We start from the raw sequence: 12,893 nt of genomic DNA, 5'->3' as shown, positions 1-12,893 counted from the left end.
CCAAAAAATGAAAAATTTGCCTAAAAATTGAAGTCAGTTGTACTATGTATAGATTTGAAGCACTTTTTCATAGAATATGAACGTCGTGTAAAAATATGAAATGTAAACAAAACATTAACCTAATGCGTCCATCAAAACAAACAAAAAGAAAAAAAAACTCAATCAATTTAACATTTCCAAACTAAGAGAAGAGCAGCAGGTCGTCAAGGAGAGAACAGCAGTTCAAAGATGAGATTAGGGCATCAAATCTACTACACTAAAGGTAAGTTCTTCATCTTACATTTGTTTTTGCAATTTATTTTGCATTTTTTCAAGTTTGTTTCAAGTTTCTCAACACATAGTGAGGGCTTGTGAGTTTTTTTTTTTATTTGAACTTGCAGCTCTCTTTGAAATTCTTATTTAAAAAATAATCATGAGCAGCAGTGGGAGTAGTGATAGTGAGGATGCTGAAGTTCAAATACAAGAAAGAAGTAGACCTAGATCTCATAGAAGCATGGCAGCCATTAGGGGGTCTTCAGGGAGTGGGAGTGTAGCAGGCTAGCAAGTTCAAACCTATGCAAAAGGCCCATTTAACACCAAGAAACATCTATTACAATTTGCATCAAGAGTTGATACATATAAGGAAAAAAATGCAGGGGAGTAGACTATGGGAGTGCCATTTGTGCAAAAAACAATATAGGGGCATCTATGCGAGAGTTCATTACTATCTTTAGTGGATAGGTGGTCAAGGCGTGAAATATTGTAAAAAAATAACCAAGCTGGGAAATTGAGGCAACTAGATTGCACATGGTGGAGGAGGCAACAACAAAAGTGATTCCAATGGAGAATTTGCAGTCTAGTCTGTCAATGCCTACAATATCCCTGGATGTTGGCTTTCATCGGGAGAGAGTTCTACTTCTTCTACAGAAAAGAAAAGAAGTACTACTGTTGCAGATATGTTTAACATGCTATCACAAGATGTTGCTAAATCCTCAATTGCTAAGTTTTTTTATGCTCATGTCATATGATTTAATGTGGCATGTTCACCATATTTTAAATAAATGTTCAACAATGTGATAGCTATCGTTTCCTCATTTGTTCCACTTGGAGAATATAAGCTACACACCACCCTTCTTGATGGAGAATATTTCAAGATGAGTGTGTGGATGGAAGATATGAAACAAATATGGACAAGGGATGGATGCCCCATCAACATGGACGGCTGGACCACTGTAATGTCCCCATTTTCGCAGACATGGTTTTTTGGGTGATTAGCCTATCATTCTGACCCTCGTAGGCTAATGAGTATGGATAGAGGGTCTTCCAAGGCTTGTATCGTCTCCAGAGTTCAGTGTGTTTCGATCTGGCTTTCATTTGGTATCATTTGGACTTCATTTGCTATACTTACTATTTATAGAAAGTTGAGATGTTAGAGATGGACCCCTTCTATTTTTAGTAAAGGGGTATGATCATATGCAGCTTCATCATGTCAGCTCCCAGTTCAGACGACATTCAAAAATGTTGAGTATTAATGGAGTTATTAATGTTTATTTAGTTTAAATAAACATTAATGTTTTGAGCTTATATTATTAAGTTATAATATAATTTTATATTATAACTTAAGTAAGGGTCCAAGTATCATTAAAGGGGACCATTTAATTAATTAAGTGTGGCTCTTTTACGAAGGTGAAATATTAAATGACAAAGTGAAAATATTATATCATTAAATGTTATTTAATATCATTAATTGATTTAATGCCTTATTGGAGAAAATCGAACCTTCATGGGAAATATATATAAGGCTTTTGAAAAGAAGAGATTGGGGATTGATCATTGTTATTTTTGATGATAAGACTTGTCTCTTGGCTTTGGAGAAGAAGTTGGGGTTTCTGCAGCTTGTCCAGAGTATCGGCATTGGAGAACGTGAAGACTTCATTGCATCAGCAATCTGAGGGTGTGAGATATTCATCTGAAGTTGCTCCTAGGGTTGGCTTCATCCAGAAGTTGACATTGTGCTGATTGGGGATTTATTTTCAGATTTATTGGCATAGCTGAGGGCATATGTATATGGCAAACTGAGAACATCATATAGAGGGTTTATTTGCTGCTACAGTGTCGTGAACAGTGCGCTACAATACCCGTGAATAGTAAATCGCTACAGTATCGCGCTACAGTAAACACTACAGTACCTTGCCAATTTTATGGTCCTTGTGTAGACCAAATTGGAGATGTTTGTTCAGATTTATGATGAAGATTGAATAAGGAGTCTTTGGCTGCTTCATCTACATTCTGCAAACCCCTGTAGCCGCCTTCATCACCTACAGATTGGGGTCGATTGATATTCCAGGTGACATTCAACATTGATCAGCCACTTAGCTTTCATGCCAACTGTTTGCTTAAATGCCTAATGGCTGTAGGTGTACTTTGGAATGCATGACAAGTGTTTGTCTTAATGTCTACTAGCTGTACTAGTTAATTTCAGTCATTACATGTGTGCGTAAGGTCTAAAACAGCTAGCATATAATTTCTATAACAACTTTGCATTGTTAGAAGCTTTCCATAACTTCATTTGCAGCCTACAAACCCAAAGAAGACGAATAAAGAATTCACTACAGTGGCTTCAAACATTGTATGCCAAGTGTTTGACAATATTCCTTGGGGTTCAAATAAGCGAAACAGGGTCAGATTAGCCAAGGGATACTACAACCACTATCAAACATCGACCACTCATCAATATCATTGTCACAAGTTCAGCTGGCTCTTATTTTCTTAGAGCTATAGATTGTTTAGGGAAAAGGATGCAGCCTTCCAATTTCAGATTTTGAGAGATAACATAGAAGAGATTGGAGCTTCTAATGTTGTGCAGGAAGTGATTTATTCATCTCGTTTGTGTAAGTCACCTAGATTGATGGTGAAGGGTGCTTATAAGCACATTTTTTAGACCACATGTTGTGTTCATGCATTGAACAATGCCTTGAAGGACACTGGGAAGATTGATTGGGTGAAGGCAATGGTGTCAAAGGCAAGAGGTGTGCAAATGTTCATTTACAACCATCACACATCACTTGCTTTTATAGGACATTTTCGAGGAAGGAATTCCTCAAGCCCAAACTAGATATGCCAGCTACTTCATTTTGTTAGAGAGGACGCTTGAGGTCCGAGAGGCTCTACAATTAAAAAATGGTCAATGCAGAGTGGGATAGTCTGAAATCGCATTGCTACAAACTCCGTACGGCCAACGCAGAATAGAATAACCAGCTAAGTATCCTATCCTCTCTTGAGATAAGGAAGTCCCTAATGCTATTTTTTTTATATTTGATCAAAGGGGACAACCTCAAGGTTTCTTTTGTCAGGCCTTGACTGCGGGATTACTCAATGGTTTGATGTGTTTTGCTGGAAACACAAGGGGGACTTACGGTGAAATAGGCAATAAGCTAGTCTGTTGTGATTCTCGAATTCGGCAATAAAGAGCAAAAGGAAAGGGTTCAAGAAGCCTAAGGACAAGGATGATAACAGCTGATGCAGTGGGTAGACAAATTTCAATAAACCTGTTCTTGTTTCGCCAGAGATACCCTCACAACTAGACAAAAACGGTGCAAGCTCCAAGGGATGAAGGATTTTCAGACTGGAGACACCCGTTTTAGGCACCCAATTCTGGCGCAGCCTAAGACAAACACCTACAGTTGAACTAAGCACAGTTTGGGTTCAGACTAACCATGCACGGTGACCTACAATCAGCAGACCCCCAATGGTATGAACCAAAAATGCATCAAATACCCCTCCACACTTCGCCATTAAAATCCCTGCACTCTAAAATTAACCAGCTGAAAGAAACCATGCAAACAGACCAAAACAAAGACAACAAACACCATATTTCAATGTTCATATATTTGTTTCAACTGCCATTACAACAATTTCTGCAGCATCTCTAGGCTACTGCTAAGATCTAACCTATTCTAACTCTAAAATCTAACTATCTAACTGAAATCTCTAACCCTCTAACCCTCTAACAATCTCCAATTATCTAACCCTTTACAAAAGAAAGGCCTCTGCCTTCTATAGTTTTACAATTTTGAATCAGAGGCCAGGATGGACTGCATCCAAGGGTCTTGATCTGCCTTCCAGAAGCAGGCAGCTTTATCCTATGCCCAATTAATTCTCAGTCATCCATTCAACCACAATTTCAACTACCTGCCACTTTTGGCTTTAATTCAGGTTTATCCAATCTTCTTGGTGGTTGGGAATAGTTATCCACAAAAATATCTTGCGCGGGACCCATAGGCAGTTTACAATAAAGTCGTTTCAGTTTTAAAACTGAATTTCTAGACTTAAATCCAGCTGTGTGCTTTCTTGAGAATGCATATTTTGAGTGTTATTTTGCCTTTTGTCTTTAATCTTGCTAGTGGACTTCAACTCTGTGGTTCAGGTTGTGGCGCGCTTCCCAATGCTTCATCGCTTTGATCTTGCATTGCATCTTTCTCCTCCAGCTTCCAGCGCTTGGCCTTGCATTGCGATCCTTCCTTGATTTGCGTTTGAGGCCTTCTCCTGGTTCTTCGATGACGTCCTGCGATCAATCAACCAATTTTATTTCATTAAATCAATTTGAAAAATTAAATAATTTAATTTAACAAACATTAAATTTAATTACGACGTCTAGCTTGAGAAGCTCTTTGTGAGATGTATCTTGAAAATGCTTCTCCTTTCTCTTCGAATGCGAAATCTGATCCTTGGTCTTGATAGTGTTTGGGGGATTTACTTCTGCGTGATTTTACCTTTGGAGTCTTGGGCGTTTTCAATGGGTTTACGGTGTTTTGAAAACTTCTTATAGCGCAACTCTGGAGGTTTGAAGAGCTCCTGCAAATTTTAAAATCCTAACACTCATGCATTTTTTGGATTTCGGAGCTATGGCACTGTTTTGCAAACTTTAAACTGCATTTTTAAATCCTAAGGGCGAACTTTGGACCATTGGGCACCCTTTGCGATTTTGGCGTTTTTACCAGAACTTCGGAGCATTCACGCCCTTTTGCAAATTTATAACAAACTTCGGACCACTGGGCAGCCTTTGTCAACTTTATTGAATTTCTCATTTTGCCCTTAGGGTCCGAAATTCGACCCTCTGGGCGACTTTGCCAACTTAAAGTGAAACTCGGACCTTTCAACGTTTTGCGAATTTTAAAGTGAAGTTCGGATTTTTTGGAGGTTTTTGCAAATTCGGAGGTTTTAACGTTTTTGCAAATTCGAAGTCTTTAATGGTTTTGGTGAACTGGAGGCATCTTCGGACCATGCATCGCCTTTAGCATTCCGCGATTTTCAGGCTTCTGGTGAATTGAAAGAATTTCGGACTATTTAGATGTTTTTGCAACTTAAAAAAAACTTCGGACCCTTTCAACGTTTTTTGAAAGTTATGAAAAACTTCGGACCTTTAACCCTATTTGCAAGTTTGTCAAACTTTGAATTTCGGCCCCAGGGTCCGAATTTGGAAGTCTAAGTCTATCATTTTCGGACCTAAAGCACCTTTTTGCAACATTTCACATTTTCGGACCTCCAGCCAGTTTTTGCAACATTTCACTTTTTCAACTTTTTGCCCCAGGGTCCGAAATTGGGCATTTTAAGTGAAATTCGGACCTAAAGGGACTTTTTGCAACTTTTAAACAGTTTCCAGTTTTGGCTTCTAGGTCCGAAATTGGAGGACTTAAGTGAAATTCGGACCTTTGGGGTCTTTTTGCAACATGTCACATTTTCGGACCTCCAGCGAGTTTTTGCAACATTTCACTTTTTCAACTTTTTGCCCCAGGGTTCGAAATTGGGCATTTTAAGTGAAATTCGGACCTAAAGGGACTTTTTGCAACTTTTAAACATTTTCCAGTTTTGGCTTCTGGGTCCGAAGTTTGAGAGTGGTTTCGGACCTCCAGGAGTTATATTGCAAATTCTAGTTTTTGGAGGATTCCTTAGTTTTCCAGACTTAGTCAAATTTCAAGATCAGGACATTCCAAACTTAGCCAAATTTCAGGATCAAGACATTCCAGACTTAGCCAAATTTCAAGGCATTTGAAGATCAAGATGACATTCCAGACTCCATCACTCACCAATCTTGACCCTTCATATCCTCTTCCTCTTCCGCAAAGACAAAAAGGCACAAACTGGGGGGTCCCTGTCCAAGACAAGGATGGGTGTGCGATTCGCACAACAGATAGATGGCATGAGGCAAGCACACCAAAGGGAAGAAGTGTGAAACAAAAAATCCTTGATGGTGATTGGTGGTCCACAATGAGGTAAGAAAATTGCTGATTTTATTATTTAATTTTTAAAATGTTAATGTAATATATGTTTCTACCCTATGGAACATGTCCATTCTTTTTTATGATTTTCATTTTTGTAACTTGTTTGCACTTGCAGATATGTTTGCTCCTTCATTGAGCCTATTGTGCAATTGATTAGATATGCTAATATTGTCTTTCCTAAACTTGGGGAGATTTATGAGACTTTTGACAACATGTTTGGAGAGATCAAACAAGCAATTCATAGTAGGGACCCTACTTTGGGATTTTATGAGGAGGATCTTAGGCCCATTGTGACATGATAGTTGAACAGTATGCAGCAAAACCTAGGAGAGTGCCTCCATCTCTGATGAAGAGGTGAAACAAGGCTTCATGAAGGCCCTTGCAAATATGTATGCTAAAGAAGAATCTGCTTTAGTTCACACACAATTTCTTGCATTTGCCAAACCTTTAGCAGAGTAGAAGCAACGTCGAATAGACCTACACTAGCTCAAACTGACCCTATTCTGTGCAGTGACGGTTAGGAGGGACCTCAATGAGATCTATTCAGACCATGCAGCAAGCATAAACACAACGAAAGCAAGACAAGGTGATGGAGGCAATGCAAAACTGAATGAATTAGATCATGAAAACTGATTACAGAATCAGTCAACTCCGTACCTCTAAATCTTAAGATACATCTTCTATGTTTTCTCAAATGAATTATGATGCTTAATTACATTGATTTATATGCTCAAGAGAGATTTGCGTTGGCCCAATAGGGATAAAATGCCGAAGAACAAGATCAAACGTGTAAAACCACCAGGTCGGCCTCCACCAATGAAAATCCTCCAAAAAATCCAAAGGAAGAAGTGCGGATTAGAGGGAAGGTCGGCCACACGCCAAAGAACATTGGAATCAACGAATTGAAGCTCTGCAAGCTACGGAAAGGATCCAGAAGATTCACCAATAGCAAATAGGTCCAAGCGGTTCTAGTGTTATAAGCCAGAAAACTGTCTCAGAATCCAGAAGGGATAACTTGTCAGAAAAAGATCCAAATGTCTTGTGGTTTAGAAATAAGGAAGATAATCATAATTACAAGCAAAATCTAGCTCCACAAGGTCTGGTGAACAAATGCAAGAAAATACAGGAAGAAATGCTAAAACTACAAAACAGAAAACAAACTAAAAAGAAATGTTTTTGGTTGATGCAAGATTGCCAAGAACCAGGGATGCTCCTGCATCAGACATCCGAGGTTGTTGAAAAAGTGAGTCCCTCACTTTGCTGGGGTTAGAGGAAAACCAAGGCGGTCCACCTCTGCTTGAGAAATCCAAGATGAATCTTCAACTGGTCTGCAAATTCCTCTACTTCTGCATTTCGCTTGTCTTCATTACTAATATCCATCAATTCCGATATACCTCTAAGGTGTGCTCCAATAACAATCTCAAAAGGTGTTCTTTCGATACTCCTGTTTACTGAATTATTGTAGGCAAACTCTACTTGTGCAAGAATCAAATCCCAACTTCTGGTCTTCTCTCCAATTAAGCATCTCAACAAATTTCCCAAACTCCAATTTACTACCTCTATCTGTCCATCATTTTGTGGGTGAAAAGTAGAACTAAATTTCAAATCTGTTTTCATCTTCTTCCAAAGTGTTTTTCAAAAATAACCAACAAACTTAGTGTCTCTATCTAAAACTATGCTCTTAGGTAATCCATGCAATCTCACTACCTCCTTGAAAAATAAGTCAGCTACATGCATTGCATCAAACATCTTCCTACAAGGTATGAAATGAGCCATCGTCAAGAATCTATCCACCACAAATACAGAATCATTTCCTCTTTGTGTCTTAGGTAATCCAAGTATGAAATCAATGCTTATGGACTCCCAAGGTCTCTCTGGAACTATCAAAGGTTTATACAATCCCACATTCTGACTACCACCTTTTGCAACTTGACAAATTCTACAGCTCTGCACAAATTCCCTAGCATCCTTATGAATCTGAGGCCAAAAGTAATGTTCACTTGCCAATGCTATTATTTTGTCAATACCAAAGTGTCTAGCTAATCCTCCACTATGCTTCTCCTTCATCAGATTCTCCCTCATTGAACTCTTAGGTATACACAACTCAACTCCTTTGAATAACATCCCATCCTGAATAAAAGAATCCAACCACTTACTTCTGCCGACCATAACCGGTGCTCTACATGCGCTCCAAGGTTTTACAAAATCCGGGTCATCATCATACAAGGTCTTCAACTCTTCAAATCCTAACACCGTCACCCTCATCTCGGTCAGCAAACTTCGTCTTCTACTCAATGCATCAGCAACTTTGTTTCATTTTCCACTTCTATGCCTCAACACAAAGGTGTAACTCTGCAAAAACTCTACCCACCTCATGTGTCTCTGATTCAACTTACTCCAACTGTTCAAATACTGCAAGGCTTCATGATTAGTATAGAGCACAAACTCCTTAGGTAACAGGTAATGTCTCCACTTCTTCAAGGCTTGAACTATGGCGTAAAATTCCTAATCATACAATAAATATCTCCTTCTTGCATCATTCAACTTTTCATTTATTGCTCTCCCTTCCTAACTTAACACTATCCAATTGCATTCCCACTTGCATCACAGTCTACTTGAAATACTTTGTTGAAATCCAATAAAGCTAACACGAGCTGTTCAGTGACCTTTTGCTTCAACAATTCAAAACTTTTATTTGCTCCGGTTGTCCATATGAATTCTTTCCTATCTCCTCTCATTGTCTCGGTCATAGGGCTACAAACTGAACTGAAATTCCTAATAAACTTTCAATAGAAACTAGCCAATCCATGAAATGATCTAACCTCTCCAATGCTTTCTGGTGTAGGCCATTCAACAATTGCTCTTACATTCTCAACGTCCATCTTCAATCCATCCCCAGATATCACAAATCCCAAATAGACTAACTCTTCTTTCATGAAACTACAGTTCTTAAGATTTATCAGCAACTTCTCTCTCAACTTTTGTAAAACTTGTCCTAAAGGCAACAAATGCTCCTCTTTTGTCTTACTGAAAAATCAAAATGTCATCCAAATATACAATAACAAACTTACCCAAGAATTTCTTCCATACCTCATTCATCAATCTCATGAAAGTACTTGGTGCATTAGTCAACCCAAAAGGCATCACCAACCATTCATACAATCCTTCATTTGTCTTGAATGTTGTCTTCCACTCATCTCCTTCTTTGATTTTGATCTGATGATATCCACTCTTCAAGACTATCTTTGTGTAGTATTTGGCTCCACTCAAGCAATCCATTATGTCATCCATCCTAGGCAAAGGAAACTGGTACTTTACTGTGATCTTGCTTATTGCTCTGGAATCGATACACATCCTCCATTCTCCATTCTTTTTAGGTGCTAGCACGGCTGGCACTGCACAAGGATTCAAACTTTCTCTAATCAAACCTTTCTTCAACAATTCCTGCACTTGTCTATTCAACTCTTCATTCTTTGTTGGTGTCATCCGGTGTGCAACTTTGTTAGGCAAACAAGCTCCAGGAATCAGGTCCATGCAATGGCTAATACTCCTCACAGGTGGTAATCCATCAGGCACATTATCTAAAATGATGTATGCATGCTCTGTCAGCAACTCTTTTATCTCTTCCAGTTTTTCTTCATGCTTCGGGTTCTCAGTCTTCTTAGGAACTAAGGTAAAACATAAGTTCTCATGTCTCATTCCATCCAGGAATTTCCTTCCATCCACCAAACAGATTCTAGCATTCGTGCAGACTTCACTCTTCAGGGGTTCCTCCAAGGGTAACAAGGTTTATTCCATCCCATCTGCTACAATAGTTATATGTTCTTCCTTCCATCGTGTATTGTCTGTCTATCAAACTACCAAGGTCTGCCCAACAGAATGTGACAAATATCCATAGGCATAATATCACACAAAACTTCATCATGATAATTCCCAATTTTCAATTTCACCAAACTTTGTTCACTTACTAACAGCTTATGATCATCTTTAATCCACGTTATCTGATAAGGCTTAGGGTGTTTCAATCTTTCCAACTTCAATTTATTCACCATCTCTTCTGAAACAAGATTATCCGAACTACCACTATCAATAATGACCTTACAACACTTACCGGATACTTTAAATCTGGTCTTGAACAAATTTCTCCTCTGCAAGGGCTCTTCATCCTCTCCGGTATGACACAAGGCTCTCCTCATCATTAATTGTTCTCCATCTTCTAGTTTGTTAGCTAATCTAGTAGGGTCTTCTTCTACCAATGTTGTTCTCCCAGTGTTCTATGTCTTCTTACATTCAAATGCACGATGTCCTTCTCCTCGGCACTTAAAGAAAGTTCATCTAAATACTCTCTTTTCTTGTCTTCAGTCGTCTTTTTCAAAACTCTCATTCCAGTAACCATCAGGTTCTCTTCTTTGGTAGAAATTTCTATCATCCTTCTGGTATGAACTACCATCTTTGCTTACTTCCTTGTCCTTGTTCTGATCTGTACAGGTTCCACTTCATCCGGAATATACTATTCCTCTTTGAAATCTTCCTCCGGAAAACCTTCCACCTCTACCTCTCTGTCTCTGCTCATGTCTTTTGTTCAACTTCTCTTCTGCTTTCAAGGCATATTGGTAAGCTTCTTCAACACTCTGCAACTTGGCCAAATTGAGTTCATCCTGTATAGACATCCACAATCCATTCAAATATCTTGCAACTTGTTCAATCTCATCATCGACATGTCCGGATCTGATATTTGTTGGCAGTAATATTGTACGGGAATAAAACAGTAGTTAATTAGGTAGTACTTTACATTGTTAGTAATGTAACCGAGGGATGGTTGTTACGGGTGCGTCGGTTGTCCCTCGCATCCCCTCGGTACCTTTATATACCATGGAAGGTAACTTGTAAAGACACATGATTATGAATGGAAATAGTATCTTCTCTATTTACTTGATATTATCATCTGGTATCTATGGCATATTGTTTCTCGTAAGCATTCAGTCTTATGTTTTAAACTGTTCACCAAAGGGTAAACATCTGGCGTCGTTGCCGAATTGAACTTGGAATGACGAGAACCCACTACATGGCACGACGATAATGGGGCAACCAGTGAGTGAGGGAACCAACAGCAATCCCGAGGAAGAGCCGACGGAGTTGTTTGAAGGAGAGGGAGCATTAACGATGGATTTCACCTGCATTCTCCAGGCATTCATCGAAACTTACTTATGGAGGGAGGCCACAACCGAGGACGTCCTTGAGAGCGCAGTGTGGAGTGCCCTTGGCGTAAGTCCGGTCGTAAATCGGTTGATGACCAACTTGCCAAACTTGCTGGCACAAGCGTTCCTTGCTCTCCAACCTCGTCATGAAGAAACCTACCGCAAGACCCGTCGACGGCAAATTCTGCAGCAATTTGAAGAAAGTAGTCGCCGAGAGGAGGAACATGACGAAAGCCGTCGACAAACCTTCAACCCCACGGAAAGAAGGAATTGATGCCCGTGACACTAAATAAGGATAGAAACCGTGTGCCGAGGGAGGAAGAAGACGTGCACATGGCAGCAGCAAGGACGCTGAGGTTGGAACAACAAGCAGAACGTCGGCAACGATTGAAGAAACTTGCAGAAGAAAGCACAACTAGCAATGATGGCTCGGGTGTTGAGGGCCAAGTTTCCGTACTAATAGAAACCACCAGGAAATGGTTGGGGGACCTTTCCCTAACATTGGAGGAGATCGGTGACGAGAGTACAGTAGAGCCATACATGCCATACAGAGGTGCCGAGACCTGGAGGGAAGATGAGACAAAGACCGAGAACAGAGAGGCAAAGGATACCGGTGCAACCGAAGGTGTCGAGAGGACACAAGGTCACGGTAGTAGAAGAAATATGTTCAGTGCAAGCTCATCACACCTTGGTAGTCAGAGCAACTTGGTGGGACCCAACAAAACAAATCTCGGCGGAGTACCTTCGAGAGGACTGGTGTCTAGAGGAGGAGTTCCTGGAGAGTCAAGTTCGACTTCCGAAGGGCAGACCGGACCGCCGCCAAGGAATGTAATGGCGAATCAGCAAAAATTGCCGAAGTTCACCAAAGATGGGAAAGAAGACCCCGTACGGCATTGTCATACATGTGAGACAATCTGGTCGGCCAATGGCGTGCCCGATAGGGCGGAATGGGTGGTGCAATTCCTCGCCACCCTACGAGGAGTACCCATCAATTGGTACTCGGATGCTGATAAAACCAAACTGACAACTTGGGATGAATTGCACAAAGCCTTCGAAAAGGAGTTTCGACTCCTCAGAGACGATAATGAAATCATTGTAGAAATCCTGAGCACCAAGCAAGGGAAAAGTGAGAACATCCGAGCATATAGCCGACGCCTCAAGGAATTGTTGGGAAGAATGGATAACCAGCTCGGCGATGGGTTGAAGAAAAGGTGGTTTGTGGAGGGCTTAAAATTGTTACTCAAAAGGAAAATGAAAATTGTACCCCCCACATCCTACGAAGATGCCTATAACCGATCAATGGACCTGGAGAGTGAAGGGAAGACATCCAAGAAAAAGAAAGACAAATCCTCTGAAGAGGAGGACTCCTCCGACGGAAGTAGCAGCGACGAGGGGTCGAGTAAAAAGGTGCAAGCCCTTCAGAAGGATATGCATC

General features: G+C 40.2%; 1 protein-coding gene across 1 annotated transcript in view; it reads right to left on the bottom strand.

Moving 5' to 3' along the window:
- The window catches only part of LOC131028946 (tRNA dimethylallyltransferase 9), a 187,470-nt gene that overhangs the window by 137,849 nt on the left and 36,728 nt on the right, over positions 1-12,893 (bottom strand). The gene's annotated exons all lie outside the window — the stretch shown is intronic.

Source organism: Cryptomeria japonica, chromosome 7 (genome assembly GCF_030272615.1).
Source record: "Cryptomeria japonica chromosome 7, Sugi_1.0, whole genome shotgun sequence".
Taxonomy (NCBI): domain Eukaryota; kingdom Viridiplantae; phylum Streptophyta; class Pinopsida; order Cupressales; family Cupressaceae; genus Cryptomeria; species Cryptomeria japonica.
Note: the sequence above shows the minus strand (reverse complement) of the source record. Positions and strands in the feature narration are given on the sequence as shown.